A 14,325-nucleotide genomic window follows, 5' to 3' on the forward strand; every position below is an offset into this window, starting at 1 on the left:
GACACTAAGCAAAACATCTCCACTGTTTGCGTGCTTTAAAATTGCAAGCAAGAAATCGTGATGAACTTCATCAAAGGCCTTGGCAAGATCAATATGCATTAGAGCTACTTGTTTGGTCTCATCTGACAGTGTCTCCATTGCTCAAAGTGCAATATGAACATGGGTTTGGATGGTGCGGCCTCTAATACCGTAGACTTGATGCGTGCCTATTAAGTGAGCGACAACTAGCTGCAGAAGATCGCGAAGAACCATTGCAAAAAGTTTGTAATCTAGAGTACATAGGGAAATTGGGCCCTCAACTGTTTTCAACCGATTTTTATTTGTACTTTTTAGAATGAATATAGTATACCCAGAATAGAAAGTGGAGAGCAAAACCAACATCGTAAGAAGCCCGGAAAACCTTCATCAAGACACGCGCTAGGCAAGTGTAAAATGTTCTATAGAACTCGCTAGTAATTCCATCTGGCCCAGGCGATTTCTGAGCCGTGAGATCAAAAATGGGAGATTAAATTTCCTTCAAAGTGGTGAGCCGTCCACTACAGCACGCTGCTCATCGTCAAGTCGGGGAATGGCTTCGAATAAGCGACTGTAATCTGATCTCGCAATTGTTGCACGCACAACCCTCAAAGAGCTTCCGATAACAGTCAAAGAAAGCCTCAATAATACCTGCACCATCGCTGCATGTGCGACCACCATACCGAATTTCCAACATTTCTTTTGCCAGAGAAGTCTGCTTTTCATCACTCATGGGTGGACAAGATGGTTGCACATCCAGAAATCTAGAAACGTATGGGTCCTAGATCTTATCAAATCTCTTTTTATCAATCTTATCATATCAAAGCCCCTTTTGGTTTCAAACTGTGGAAGCTCTGCTTCTACGGCAGTGATAGCTTCTACATAGGCACCTGGGCTAATCCGTTTCAACTCATGTAGCACAACCGAAGTACGGCCGAGCTATCGAAGGGGACGTTTCTTCGAAAACATGCTTCTTGATAAAGCTTGAATATCAAAGTTTTTTGTTTCTTGTTTCAATACGTCCCATTTTTGCAAAACTGAGTGATCAGTGCGTGATGAAATGTCCTTCAAGCAAGTAGTTGCAGCACGTTTGAAGATTTCATCTGACAGCAGGCAGCTATTCAGCTTCCACAGCTTCCACAGCTCCCATCGATGATAGAGTATGCACCGACTGTGCCTTCTATCTGAATTCACACCATTCAGTGATGACTGAAAAATATGGGCTGCACACAGTAAGCAAAAACACTTAACATGTCTGCTGAGATGTAAATCCTGTCAAGCTGAGCACTAGAGGAGCACTGAAAATGAATGAAACGGACGTTATGTCCCTTATCGTGCCCAACATCCACGAGGTTGTATTCGCTTGCCAAATCAGTAAGTAAAACAGCACTAGAGTCACAACGATTGCTTAACACTGCTCGGTCTTCATCCCTACAAACACAATTGAAATCACCGAACAGCATAATTTTACGATCCTTGCACAAATGGTCGACTAGTGAAAGAAAAATTATCTTTCTCTAAGGCCGCTTTACTGGGACATAAACACAAATAATTCGGCACTTTACACACGAATTTGAGAGGTCACAGCAGATAAGTCGCCAGTCATCATCTGTGCGATACGACACGGCAGTAATCGCCAGTGTGTTGGGCAGGAATAGCGTGCACCCTCCTGATAAGCCTCTCGAGTGAATAACGATAACACTGATTTCTAACGAGAAAGGCTCGACTGCAGCTTCATTCTCCTCATCAGCGGGCAGCTTGGTTTCCTGGATGGCTGCCACACTCACAGCCCATTTGTTTAAAAGATGCCGTAACTGATGTTGTCTCCGACGGTTACGCAAACCACTAATGTTATGGGTAGCGACCTGAAATGCTGCGACGCCCGTCATTTTTGGTGCTTGTCTTACTGAAGACCATCCGGTGTACTGGGGCGGCCGGCCTCCAAATCGGCGGCCTGTAGGGCAGACATCACCCTCCGTTTTGTGGTTACCCTTTCCAATGCAATCATACCAGGTGCCTTCTGTTTATCGCCATCGACACAGATACCTCTCCAGCTGCAAGACGCTTAAATGTGTGCTGTTGTCCATCGCCTCTTCTGAGACCTTCAAGGCTTCGGCCCACGAAGCCGAGTGGACCACTTCATTTGCAACCGCGCTGACAGCCGACGGGGCGCCGAACACACTTTAAGCTGACACTACAAGCGACACACTGCTGCAATCCGGCGACGAAGGCACATCGCCGGCGCAGAAGGCATGTCGCACATTCACTGGCTGTTGCGCCTCCATTGATTCTACAGAAGGAGTGTTCTGCTCTCGTGATCGCTGGGTGATAGATGGCTCCTGAGCAGCAAGCACAGGACTCAAAGTAGCAGGCCCGGGCAGACCCGGGTCCGGCGGCTTTGGTCTGGAGAGAGGAATTCCTGTTTGTCCGTACTTGGAGGCTGACCCTGGCTGTTAATCGGTGCTGAAGCCTTTGGTCGTCTCCTTTTGCGTGCTCATGCCTCAGTTCACCGGACGCTTCCACAACGTCTGACAGGTTCATAATGTGCTCTAACACAACTTCATCCTCATGTGCACAGTTGCCCTTGTGTAACCTCTAAGCATAACTCACAACACAGTTGTCTAATGTGTGCCCAAAGCGTCGGCACTGGGTGCATCGAGGCGTACGACACTGACGCCGTACGTGGCCCACACGGCTACAACGAAGATGCAGCGGATGCCTGCCTGGGATCACAACCAAAGCTGGTACGCCCAAAAACGTTGAGCGTGTGAGGAATTGTACTTGCTGACACTCCGTCCTTAAGCGTGAGCGAGATTTCACGGTTCGCTGTTTCCATGTGCTCCATTCCGGGGCACCACCACTTCTCACACTCCATATTTTGTACAGTTCTAAAAGGCTCCAAAGCTTTTACAATTCTCCGGTGCTCCTATAGCGCGAAAGCCAAAGAAGCTGAAGCTTCACGTTTTTGGTGTCCGAGTCAAACACGATACATTTTAGAACTTTGACATGGAATCCTGCTTTGTCAACAAGCTTCTGTTTTGGGGAACTGCTCTAGTAGGTAACCATCCAAACGTGACTCATTTGGTATTGGCCAATACAAAATCTCACGGAGGTCCACAATCTCGCGAGGGCGTCTCGGAAATCAGGGGCATGATACGAGCGGCAATTGAGGACAGCTTTGTACGAGTCCGTGGCAACTTCAGGTGTCGGGAGATCTCGGCCAATGGCCGATGCGCTGTTTCCAGCTAGAAACATTTTCAGCACACAGCCGTTCAGAACGCCTTCCTCCGGCTCCGTTCAGAACGGAGCCAATCACGCCTTTTGTTAAAGAGCAACATACTCTTGCGCTGTGCGTTGGACGTTGTCGTCTTCGTCATCATCAATTTGTGCGCAATTCATGAGCAGAAATAAATGCGCTTTCAGTCGCGCTTTAAGGTGCATGGCGTTGTGACCACGTGCAAAAACGTGCTTTCGCAGAATTTTTCTTGTTGAGCAATGCTAAACCATCAGCAATTTTTTGGCCGACATCAGCTATAGTAGGCTCTGTTTCAGTAATAACTTTTCCCATGCTGTAGTACTGTAGATCGTGATTTTTTTTTCCAGCAGATGATTGGGATTACAGCGACGACAACGAATATCAAGCTGAACATAAAGGTGCGTGCAGAAGAAGCTATAAAGTGTATATATGCGTTACTAAAACAGCTTGTAGTCTCGCAGCAAAATTAAAACAGCTGTGTTTCGGTCGACCCAAATGTAGTACTGCGTTTTTTGGATTCCAAAGATCATGGCTTTCAGCAGGCACAATGGCATTCACCCGTTCAGAAGTTTGCGCTGAATGCTAACAATAGGTTCTCTTTATTTTTCTCATGACTCCAGTAAAACATAAATCTTTAGGAAGTAGTAATTGCATCTTGTAATTCGCTCTTGCCACGCTGTTGTATTCTACTGTCTTTTTCACAGGTTCGTTTTTAATCTGTTGTCTACGTTAGCCTTACTCTTTTTCTAGTGTTATTGCGTGCAATGTAGTGCTGATAGAAATTTGTTCGTAATTCTGCCCTCGGTCTATCTATTTTTCATTATTCACAATGGTCAAATAAGGACGGTTTGCTTACGTGCAATAGTTTGCAGATCTCCGGGGTGCTTGATTATCTTCGCGTAAAACTTTGTTCGTACATAATCTATTTTAGAAGCATAATCATTTCATCGTGCTTATTTTGACGCATGATGTAGTAAACTGCTGATGAGATGTGTTAGGATAGATGAGAAAAAAATGTAAGTAATCAAACAAAACATATTTTTGTTTTAAAATTTGTGTTCTAAACCTGACCATAAATTTAATTCGATAGAATTGCAGAATTAAGTTGTGCAGATTTGTCAAGTGCTGCGGCGTTAATGTATCATCGGGGACAAAATTAAGAGACTCCCCCCCTCTAAGTAGCAGCCCGTTCCACTCAGCATATAGGTGCCACCTGACAAAGCACTTCTGGTGTCCATATAAGCTTAGTGGACGCGTTTCGACACAAGAAGTGCTTTTGTCACGTGGCACTACTATGCAGTGTGGCCCGGGCCGCCACTTCGAGGAGGGTCTATTAGATTTGCCCCGATGGTACTGTTGGTACCGTTTAGTTATTTAAATTAATAATTTGGGAACCTCCGCAGTTAATGAGCTGTCTAAGCTATGCATGTCTCGTACCGTTTTTCAGGTTGGACTGAACTGAATATCGGCACATAAATTTCTATTTATTGCTAGCAGTGTCCCGGGTGCTGTTGTGTGCCCTCTGCTGATGGCCTTAAAGAACCATGCCACGTCTGTACTGTTACCTTTTAAGCACAGCAGAAAAGCAGCCTTAGAAAGTATTTAATAACCCACAAGGTTGTCCAGTGATAATGAGGGCGACTGTGCTACATTTTGAATACTCGCGAATTTCTCTGCAAGGGAAGGCAATGCCGGCAGTTATCATGGTTCCTATGCTTTTCCACTGGAGAAAAATGCGGATATCACTTCTGCGTCGTATTTTTCAATGTTATGGTTGGTCTGAGTCCACTGAAAGTGTGAGCATTTTACGCCCTTAAAACTTAATTAGAAATACAATTCCTTTCCAAATGCACCACGGCCTTTAGCTGGAAATGCAAGCTTTCGTTGACTACTACAAAAGCTGAGATTTGTAATATGGATACCAATAACTTTCCAGGCTTGGAATCCTGCCCAAGTGATGACATCTGTTACATTTATTGCACAACACAAGGACTCAAAGGTGGTTTCTGCAAGGGTGAACCACGTAAATGCCATTGCTACAAGATGTACCCATACAGTACGTTGTCATGTGTATTTCAATTTTCCTCTGCATATTTCTTGTTGAATCAAAACCAGAAGATATACGGAATGAAGCATATATTTCGTAGACTCAGCATGCAGTTGGGCACTGTCATGGAAGCTATTGAAAGGATAGAATTTTTTATCGGAAAACAAAATTCAGCCGCTCTTTGCATTGATAACAGAGCGCCTCAATCCCTCCTCAGCAGGTGCACGCATCCCACCCTGACCGTGTCGGCATATTATCTCCGGCGCGAAAACTTTGGCCCATATGTGTGCAAAGCGGAAGCAATGTGGACAATCCTTTCACAAATGTTTAAAAGCCAACAATTAGGAACTGAATAACTACCACTTCTAACAGAATGACCTAGAGCTGGAAGACGATAAACTTTTTCATCCTCAGAAGGGTGGAATTTTAAGAGCGTTAGCCCTTACTCATCACGTTTCGAGATTTCGTAGGGTCTGCTGCCACCCTGAGATCACAGCGCCATCTATGGTAGCAACTACTCATCATCTTTTGAGATTTCGTGGGATTTCCTACCTCCCTGATATCGCAGCACTATCTGAGGCAGCAACCAGAAAACAGCACATCTCGAATTGAGACTTCTAGGGCCATCTACAGCTGCATTGTAGGAACAATCACCTGCCGCGTCTCAATGGTGACGTCACGGTAAAATATCGCGGATAGAGGTGGAACTGTGTAAACATGATGTCAGGGAACGAAATGGCGGCATAGTTTCGGTTTTTCTCATCTAAGATGGCGGCCAATTTAAATGGTGTGCTCTCCTGTCTCTCACCTCTCATCCAAAGGAAATGTCCTACAACAGTTAGGAAAACTCCCGTCCGTTACAAGACCGCTATATAAGTACATATCCGTTCTGCTATATATACTCCGAGAATGGGCACCCATTCGAGGACAGTTGTGTAAAGAATTTTGTTGGCAAATAAAATCATATGCTTTGTAGTAAAGAAATAAATCCACAAATAAATAATAGCTAAACATGCTATACATGCAATTACTAATTGAAGCGTTACCATTCGTACCGCAAGCCGAATTATAGGCCCACTTTGACCCCCCAAACGAAGCAAACTTCGTTTGGGACGTATCTTAAGGGAGTGAAACTTGACAACGGGGACGACGTGCATCGTAATTTCTCTGAGAGATGGCGCTAGACTTCCATCGCTCCGCTAGATGGAAAATATATACTACTTTTCCGAACAACTCAGAGTAGTCACTGGCCCCGCTGGATGCTGAAAGACTTGTTTTACGCATGACCAATGAAGTTAATGCTCGTTACTTCCACGTCTTCCAGACGGTGGCGGCCTTTTTGGTCAGCTCGTCTGACATGTAGACGAAAAAAACAGCCGCTAATAGATACAGCAGTTTGGGCAGTAAAGTAAAAGGTACGACGGCAACTAGAGCGTGAGTTTTATTAAAAAAGACGGTGTAGTTCAAATGTAGAATATATTCCGTTAACGGTCTGGAAAATGACATCATATCTGTGGTAGTAATAAGTGAGGGAATATAAATGAGATGAGATTGGGAGTGAGTGTTGAATATTCCGGATGGTTGAAGCAGAAAAAAGGTGCTGGGCGCTGCCCGCCAATCAGTTCCAGTCACGAGCGACGGATTCTACACCTCCTGTAGATTCACCGAGCTCGATCTCTCTATGCTTTACAAGAGAAATGAAGGCAGCTGCTGAATTGTGCTGAGACAGTGATTCACGATAATCATTTGTGACAAGAATACACGTGATGGTTTTAGATAAAACGGGAGGTAATATTCTCAAGGTAAAATTCTGGCTACAGTAATGGGTAGAAAAAGTGGCAGCCAACAGCCTGTGAGAAACAAGGCCATGCCTTACATATTTTCTCCTGAAAAACAATGTCGTTCACACATCATATCCGCATTATTCGAACACATTGCAGTGGTTTGTCACAGTGGCAGATTCAGTCATTTGCTGAAGTGGCATCACATTAGTTACCCTACTGCACGTAAAAAAAAATTTCATTACAGCAATCTTTGTGTCTTTAGGAGGAGAGTTACTCTAAATACTGCTTAATAAATGCGCCTAGATATAAGCTTAATTTAGATACAAACATCGGTTGTGGCACTGGCTGTGTAGCTAACGCAGGAGACAAGTTTGCAGATTCAAAAAAGCTGAAAAAAAATTGATTTCACTTAGGTTCACATTCATGGCCCTCATTTCATGAGCGTTACTGATTATTGCAATTTGAGATTGAGAAGAAATGTACAAATATATTGAGATTGAGAAGAAATGTACATATATAACATCGATGATGTGGAACGGACTATATTTTAATGATGTGTGACTACTGACTTGGATTGCATGTTTTAAATTGGTGCAGAAGGCCCAGTAAGATGACTTTTATGTCACCTTTTGCCTTGACTCCACTGCAGAACTGTATTTGCCGAAATGTCAATAAATTTCAATAAACTGGGTTTGGTCAAGGCATATAATGTGGTGATTAGGAAACCGATCATCGGAAAGGGCAACGGACTGGATACCAAACAAAGCAAGGGTAGCAGGGGGCGGCAGAAAGTTAGGTGGGCGGATGAGATTAAGAAGTTTCTGCAGCTGGTAAAGGACAGGCTTGATTGGAAAGATAGAGAAGAGGTTTTTTTTCCTGCAGTAAGAATAACAGGGAGCTGTGGCTGCTGCTGCTGCTTATGCTGGAAGACGTGATTACTAGATGGTACCTTTCTGGCGGGCACTGCTTGCTACGGTGACTTGCCAGCGTGCCATGCAACATCATGTGCTTGCTTTAGCAACATTATTTTGATCATGGCAAATGCCAGGAACACGGCACCAAGCACTCAGTACATTATATTCAGATAAAACGTGGCAGATAAGAAAGCAGTCTGCAATAAAACCAGCAACATTACTTTGCCGGCTGCCATCGCTGCCTAGCGCAAACCGTTAATACTTCCGCGTTTGTTGCGCTGAGTAGTTGTTTTATCCTATAAGGAGTGTTGCCTCTTAATAATTATGCGATCTTCACAGACCAAGAGGCAGCGAAGTTCACAGCGAATCAACTAAAGAAACTTCAAGGGCAGAGCTTTAAAGCACAAGTGGAACAGGTGCGTATAACGTTTGTTTGGTTTATGTAAAGCTGGAAAAAAGAATGCCGGTGTGTGGAAGAAAATTTTTTCGGCGCAGTGGCTTAAGGCAATCGATCGCCTGGAATGCATGCAGACAACAGTGGACGTGTATAAGCGCTGGGTTTATGTCAATACTACGTGACAAGTGGCGAGGCGCGGCTGAAATATGTTTCTTCTGAGAAGAAAAATTCGTTCAACTTTTGCTTGCGTGTGATTGACCGTGGTGAGAGGCTATAATCTCGTGTTTCACATGAAGAAAAGATGAAATGAGTTTTGTACAACGGAATGACTCCCTGTAAGAGAAGTTCCATTTCTCAGTAAATTATTACTTATTCACCCAGCTTTATTAAATAAACCTTCCATCTGACGGTTTTGACTGTGTCAGCGGATTGCTGTGTATCCATATTAAATTGAAAGTATGAGCGTGCAGTAGTGCATGTGTGTGAATATATGTATTTCTGTTCAAATTATTTATATTTTATGAATGCCTCAGAAATACTTACAGCAGGTAGAAATGTGAAACGAAGAGCACGGAAAGACGACAATACAGAACAGAAACTTGATGCTGCTAATAGGAATTGCCTGGTAGTGACGTTACGGATGCGAAAATACATGAAGAAAAATAAAATAACAACGCCAGCTCACCACAAGAAGGACACATAACTTCTTGCCAGTCACTGAAACTCGTTGATAATCAAATTTAGAAAGTTAAAATGCATTTGATGCAAACATTAGTAATATTTCCAGTTCTTAAGTCTTACGGTAAAATGATTTTCAGCTGCACCACATTTTAGGAGAAATACTGTTGATATTCGGAGTGTTTACCGTGTGGGGTCAGGGGTGCGGATATGTGTGGCATTCATACCGCTACTCACACAGGCGCACGCATAATCTCTATTGACTACATTTCTTGATACTGTTTCAATTTCCAGATATATTGATTTCTCAGGATTTCAGGGGACGGAGAAGGAGGAGACAAAGTGCTCGTGCGCCGACTCTAAGAGCCACAATTAATGTACCGAGATTTCTTCGAACGTGCTATCTACCCCTGTCGCTTCTACCACAAAATAAGCTTTTTTGTTAGTCAACCCTATTGACAAAGTGCTCAAGCTCGCTTTGCCCCAGCGAACTCTCCGAAGGTTGGATAAATTTTTCCTGTGTCTTGATCAAGCGTCGGACAAACAATTCCCAACAGAAAACAGAGCAATCAAGCTACGCCCTCCAACTTGAGCGTCCAGGATACTTTTGCCCAGACGGTTAGAGTGCATAGTTAGCATCGTCCTCAACATAGCCTCCTCGATTGCCCTTGCTTTGTTGCACTCATTTTATATATTTTTTCAGCTCCTTCAAACCAGTAAGAAAGAAAATCACTTAGGGTCGGCTTTAAACTAAGTTGTTCACAGTACTGGGATAACGTTTTCGTTGACTCAGCCGTGTCCTAGTTGCCAGCGGAAATCAACGCAACTAGATTTGTTGCGTGCAAAAGGTGTAGAACCAATTTTACATATAAATCCCAAGTGTGTGATCTTAACAAGAGACTTGTCATATAACTTAGTCTTGACACCAAGCTAGAGCTTTATCAATTGAAAGTTTTTCGATGATTAAGTATCCTGTGAAACTTTTGTTCAGTTTGTAAAGCAGCGACTAAGCACTAACATTTTGGGGCTATTCTACCACGTGAATAGTTGCTCCTACAAAATTTTAAGAAGGCGTGAGCACATTGCAGCCGCAATGACATTTGAAATTTTTAACCTTTTATATTCCGAAGTGTTACAATAACTTTTGGACCTCAGTCCGCTTTTATAATTTCCATCATCATCAACCGACCTTTGTGCACTACAGGACAAACGTTTCACCCATATCACTCGAATTAACCCGGTCCCTTGCTAACTACAGCCGCCTTCCAAATCTTTCTAACCACAGCCACTGGTCTTGAGCCTCTGACGTCCCCAGTTACGCTTGCCGTCTTTTGGAATCTACTCCGTTACATTATTAGTCGATGGATTTTCTTGCCTTTGAGTTACTTTCCTCGTACAAGTGCTTTTAAACTTTTTGATTTTGGATAAGATTTCTTAAATCACGTATGCACCCTTACATGCTCTGCTCTCTTCATGTCTCTTAATGTTACATCAATCACTGTCTTTCCAAAGCCGGCTGAGTTCTCCTAAATTAAAGTTCAACCTTTTACATTAAACTCCGCGCTTCGGCACCACAGGTGAACCGCGTAGATGCACCCATTATATGCTGCGCTCTTGAGTAATAATGGTAAGTTTGTATTCATATTCTTAGAAAACCTGCAAACTTCGCTAGGCCTCGTTCTTCAAATCCTGGAATCTCTGTGTATTGCAAACTTTTGTATCCTTCCAAGACTGCTGAACATCAGTTGGAATTATTTTTTATAGTTTTTAGGCCCACCCTTCTTCTTTGCCCGTCTAAGTCATAGATCATGCTCTGAAATTCGTCCCTTCAGTTCCGTAGCAATTAAATGTCATCAGCTAATAGCGAACTACAAAGGTATTTTTTGTTAACGTTTCTCTCCAATTTTTGCCAGTCCAGAGTTCTGAATGCCTCGTGAAGGCGTGAGCTGAATAGTGGAGATAATATCGTATCTCTCTGCCTGATGCCCTTCCGGAGAGAATTTTTTGAACTTTTGCTATAGACTACTTACCTGCTGGGCAGAAACATGGAGTCTAACGAAAAGGTTTCAGCTTAAGTTATGGACAACGCAGTGGGCTATCGAAAGAAAAATGACAAGTGCAACGTTAGTCGATCGAAAGGGTAACCGAGTGGATTCCACTCCCGAGTGGAGGCGTCAGAAAGTGGAGGCGCCAGAAAGGTGGCCGGATGAGCTTTTGCGGGGATACGGTGGGCGCAGCCTGCAAAGAACAGGGTTAATTGAAGAGACATGGGGAGGTCTTTGTCTGCAGTGGTCGTAGTCAGGCTGATAATGATGATCATGAAGGAGGACACAAGGGGCTGTACAATGGCTTTGGGGATTTTTAAATTCTGTTACACATACCTCTTCTACTCCTCGATTACGTAATTGCATGACTGCTAAGACTACGACTCCGTCAAATGCTTATAGTGAACTATGAAGGCTGTATATAGGGGGATGATTACATTCCTCACTTATCTCATGTACGCGATTGACAGTGATAATAAGGTCAACTGTCGAGTAGCGTTTACAAAAGGCAGCGCTGTTTTTTAGTGATTGAGAACTAAGACTGCAATGATTATTTTTGCGCTTACCTTAGTAAATATTTTTAATCAATGACAGTAAGCTCATCAATAAGTAATTTTAGAGTCATTGATGTCTTCTTTCTTCTGGATTAAGATAATACTACTTTTCTTTCATACGGCAAGAAGGCGCGCCCCAGTGAGGCATTGCATGGACAGGATCGCTTGTTTTTCTTATAGTCACCCCATCGTCCTTGAAAACACCCACAGTTACCTTATCCTCACGAGCTTCTTTCACCCTTTCCATAGCTATTAAGGCTTCCTTTCCTTCGTCTTTTCTTATAGGCCTGATGTCCGGTTCTTCAGTACAGCTGTATCCGACATTATACTGTTTATTACTTCGGCTACTGCATACATCTGTATAGAACTTGATATTAATTACCTAACTCTTATTAATGACATTCGCCTCCTCAAGTGTACATAAATTTTTCCTGTGGCTATTTTTTCTTTAAGAACTTCATAGCAGCCTCTTTTCTTTACCATATGCTCTTATCTCTACTTATTGCTCATTTGTATGACGTGGCGTTTATTTAAAAACATGGACAGATTTGATAGCTCAGTTCATTCTGTGGATTGTAAACATTAGAACTTAATCAGAAATCTTGTCTCCTGAGAGAGCTGTCTGGTGCCCTGCATAGCGACCCTACTCCCTACATCCATTGCGCTCTCTTCAGTGACACCTGTGATATTATACCATTCATACGTAGTTGGTATGCCAACGTTACGCCTAGAGCGAAACATATCTAGGCACAATCGAAGCCTCACAACCTGAAATGACTACATCTCACATTGATAAGCACCTCGCAATCCTGCACGTTGCCAGGCGGTGCACCAAATATCGTCATTATTACGAGAACACTAGAAATCATATCATGCTATTTTGCGTCCTGCGTTAGTTGCAAAAGTCATTCATTAGTTCATTTATTTTTTTACAATCAGGGTACGTGGTACATTTGAGAGAGAAGGAGCAAAATGAAACAATGCGCGAAAAATGTGTAATCATAAAAAATTGAATGAAAGGTACAATATACATGACGAAAATAAACAAAACATTAAAAGCAAACATGAAAGGGGACGCATAAAAAATATATTGACATATTAATGGTCCCGCATGTGATTCAAGGACGCGGTGGTTGAAATAGAAATTCAGAACTTGAACGAAGTAGCGAACACAGTAATTACACATTAGACGTCAGTCGTTACAATACTTAAGAAATAAAACCTTCAACCACCGTTTTAAGGTAATCGAAGCTATCTACGCAAGTAAGTGATGCAGGTAAGCTATTCCAAACTTTGGTGGTCGGGGGACGGAACGATTATGAATAGCTGAATGTGTTATTGCAACGTGGAATATTTACATTTTCACGGTGGTTCAGGGCTGATGGCATTTATGCGGGAATGGCAATGGCACTGTGGGGCAAAAATTCAAAACTGACAATCAAGAAGCGAGCAGGCCACCGAGAAAGCTCGAGACAAGAAAGTTGAAGCAGGTTCTCAACGGGAGAGATGAAAGCGTAGTAAACCAGCTGTAAAAATTGTGAAAACTGGGAAAGAAGCAGGTAGCTCTCAACCGAGAAAGGGCGAGACAAGGCTAGGCAGTGACACCATGTTCTCCCTGTCTCGTCGTTCCCTACAGCGCATGCAACTTCATGTCGTTTTCTGTGGACGCGCGTCGCACAGCTTCAGTTGGCATGGATACAGAACATACTATGAGTGCCACTACAGCCGCTCGGAGTGCAGACTCTCTCTGCTATGTCACGTCAGAGCAGATCTAAATATGGACAGAATGGTTACCACTGGAGAACGGGTATTCAGGGACAGCTGTAAAGGTATTTGTACTTTACGATATACTGTGGTAGAAAATGACCTCACATATTTTTTGTTCTAGGGCGCTGATTTTAGTTTTGCGCTCAGAAATTTTTTCTAGGAATGCTTTTTAGTCCGCCGTTCTAGAAGCGCAGCACCGTGGATGACCCTGTCCCCGACCGGCGCGTTTTGCAGCAGGTGCCGCAGATGGACCCTGCATCATTCCTCTGTTCTCACTATACCATTTCGACTGCCACTCTTCTTCCGCGGGAACTCTATCTCTCCAGCTCGGATACCTGCCTTCCGGTTGGTTCCCGTAGCAACCAAGTACCGGTTGCGCGTTCTCAAGCTCGTTTTAACTGTAATAGCATCTACTCGAAATATATTATAATTTTTCTCGGTTCTTTTCTATCTGGTGCAGTTGCAATTGCCAGTACTCATTATTTCTGGTTAAAATTTCATTATTTATCGCTTTTGATGAAGTAACATCGTTTCGACCTAGAGCGAGCTTTGTAATGCCGCAACTTATCGAGCGACGCCAGGTTATCGTGCCCATGAGTTATTTAATGCTTTCGCACTAATGGGTTACCTTTTCTAGCAATTGAGACCACTTCGGGTTCCTTAGCGTGCAGCGACGACATCGGACAGTAGAAGGGCCTCCGGAATTTCGCCACCTGCGAAATGGGACCTAATAAATGTGAAAGGTTTGTTGTCTCGGTTGGCAATGTTGAATGATTCTAATCCCTGTGCATCTCGGCCCACCGGTGGGCCACCCTCAGTGTTTCTTGGGCGCTGGGCCACACACAAGTGAGTCTATTCAGAAGGCAAC

The sequence above is a fragment of the Amblyomma americanum genome, unplaced genomic scaffold (assembly GCF_052857255.1).
Source record: "Amblyomma americanum isolate KBUSLIRL-KWMA unplaced genomic scaffold, ASM5285725v1 scaffold_70, whole genome shotgun sequence".
Lineage (NCBI taxonomy): Eukaryota > Metazoa > Arthropoda > Arachnida > Ixodida > Ixodidae > Amblyomma > Amblyomma americanum.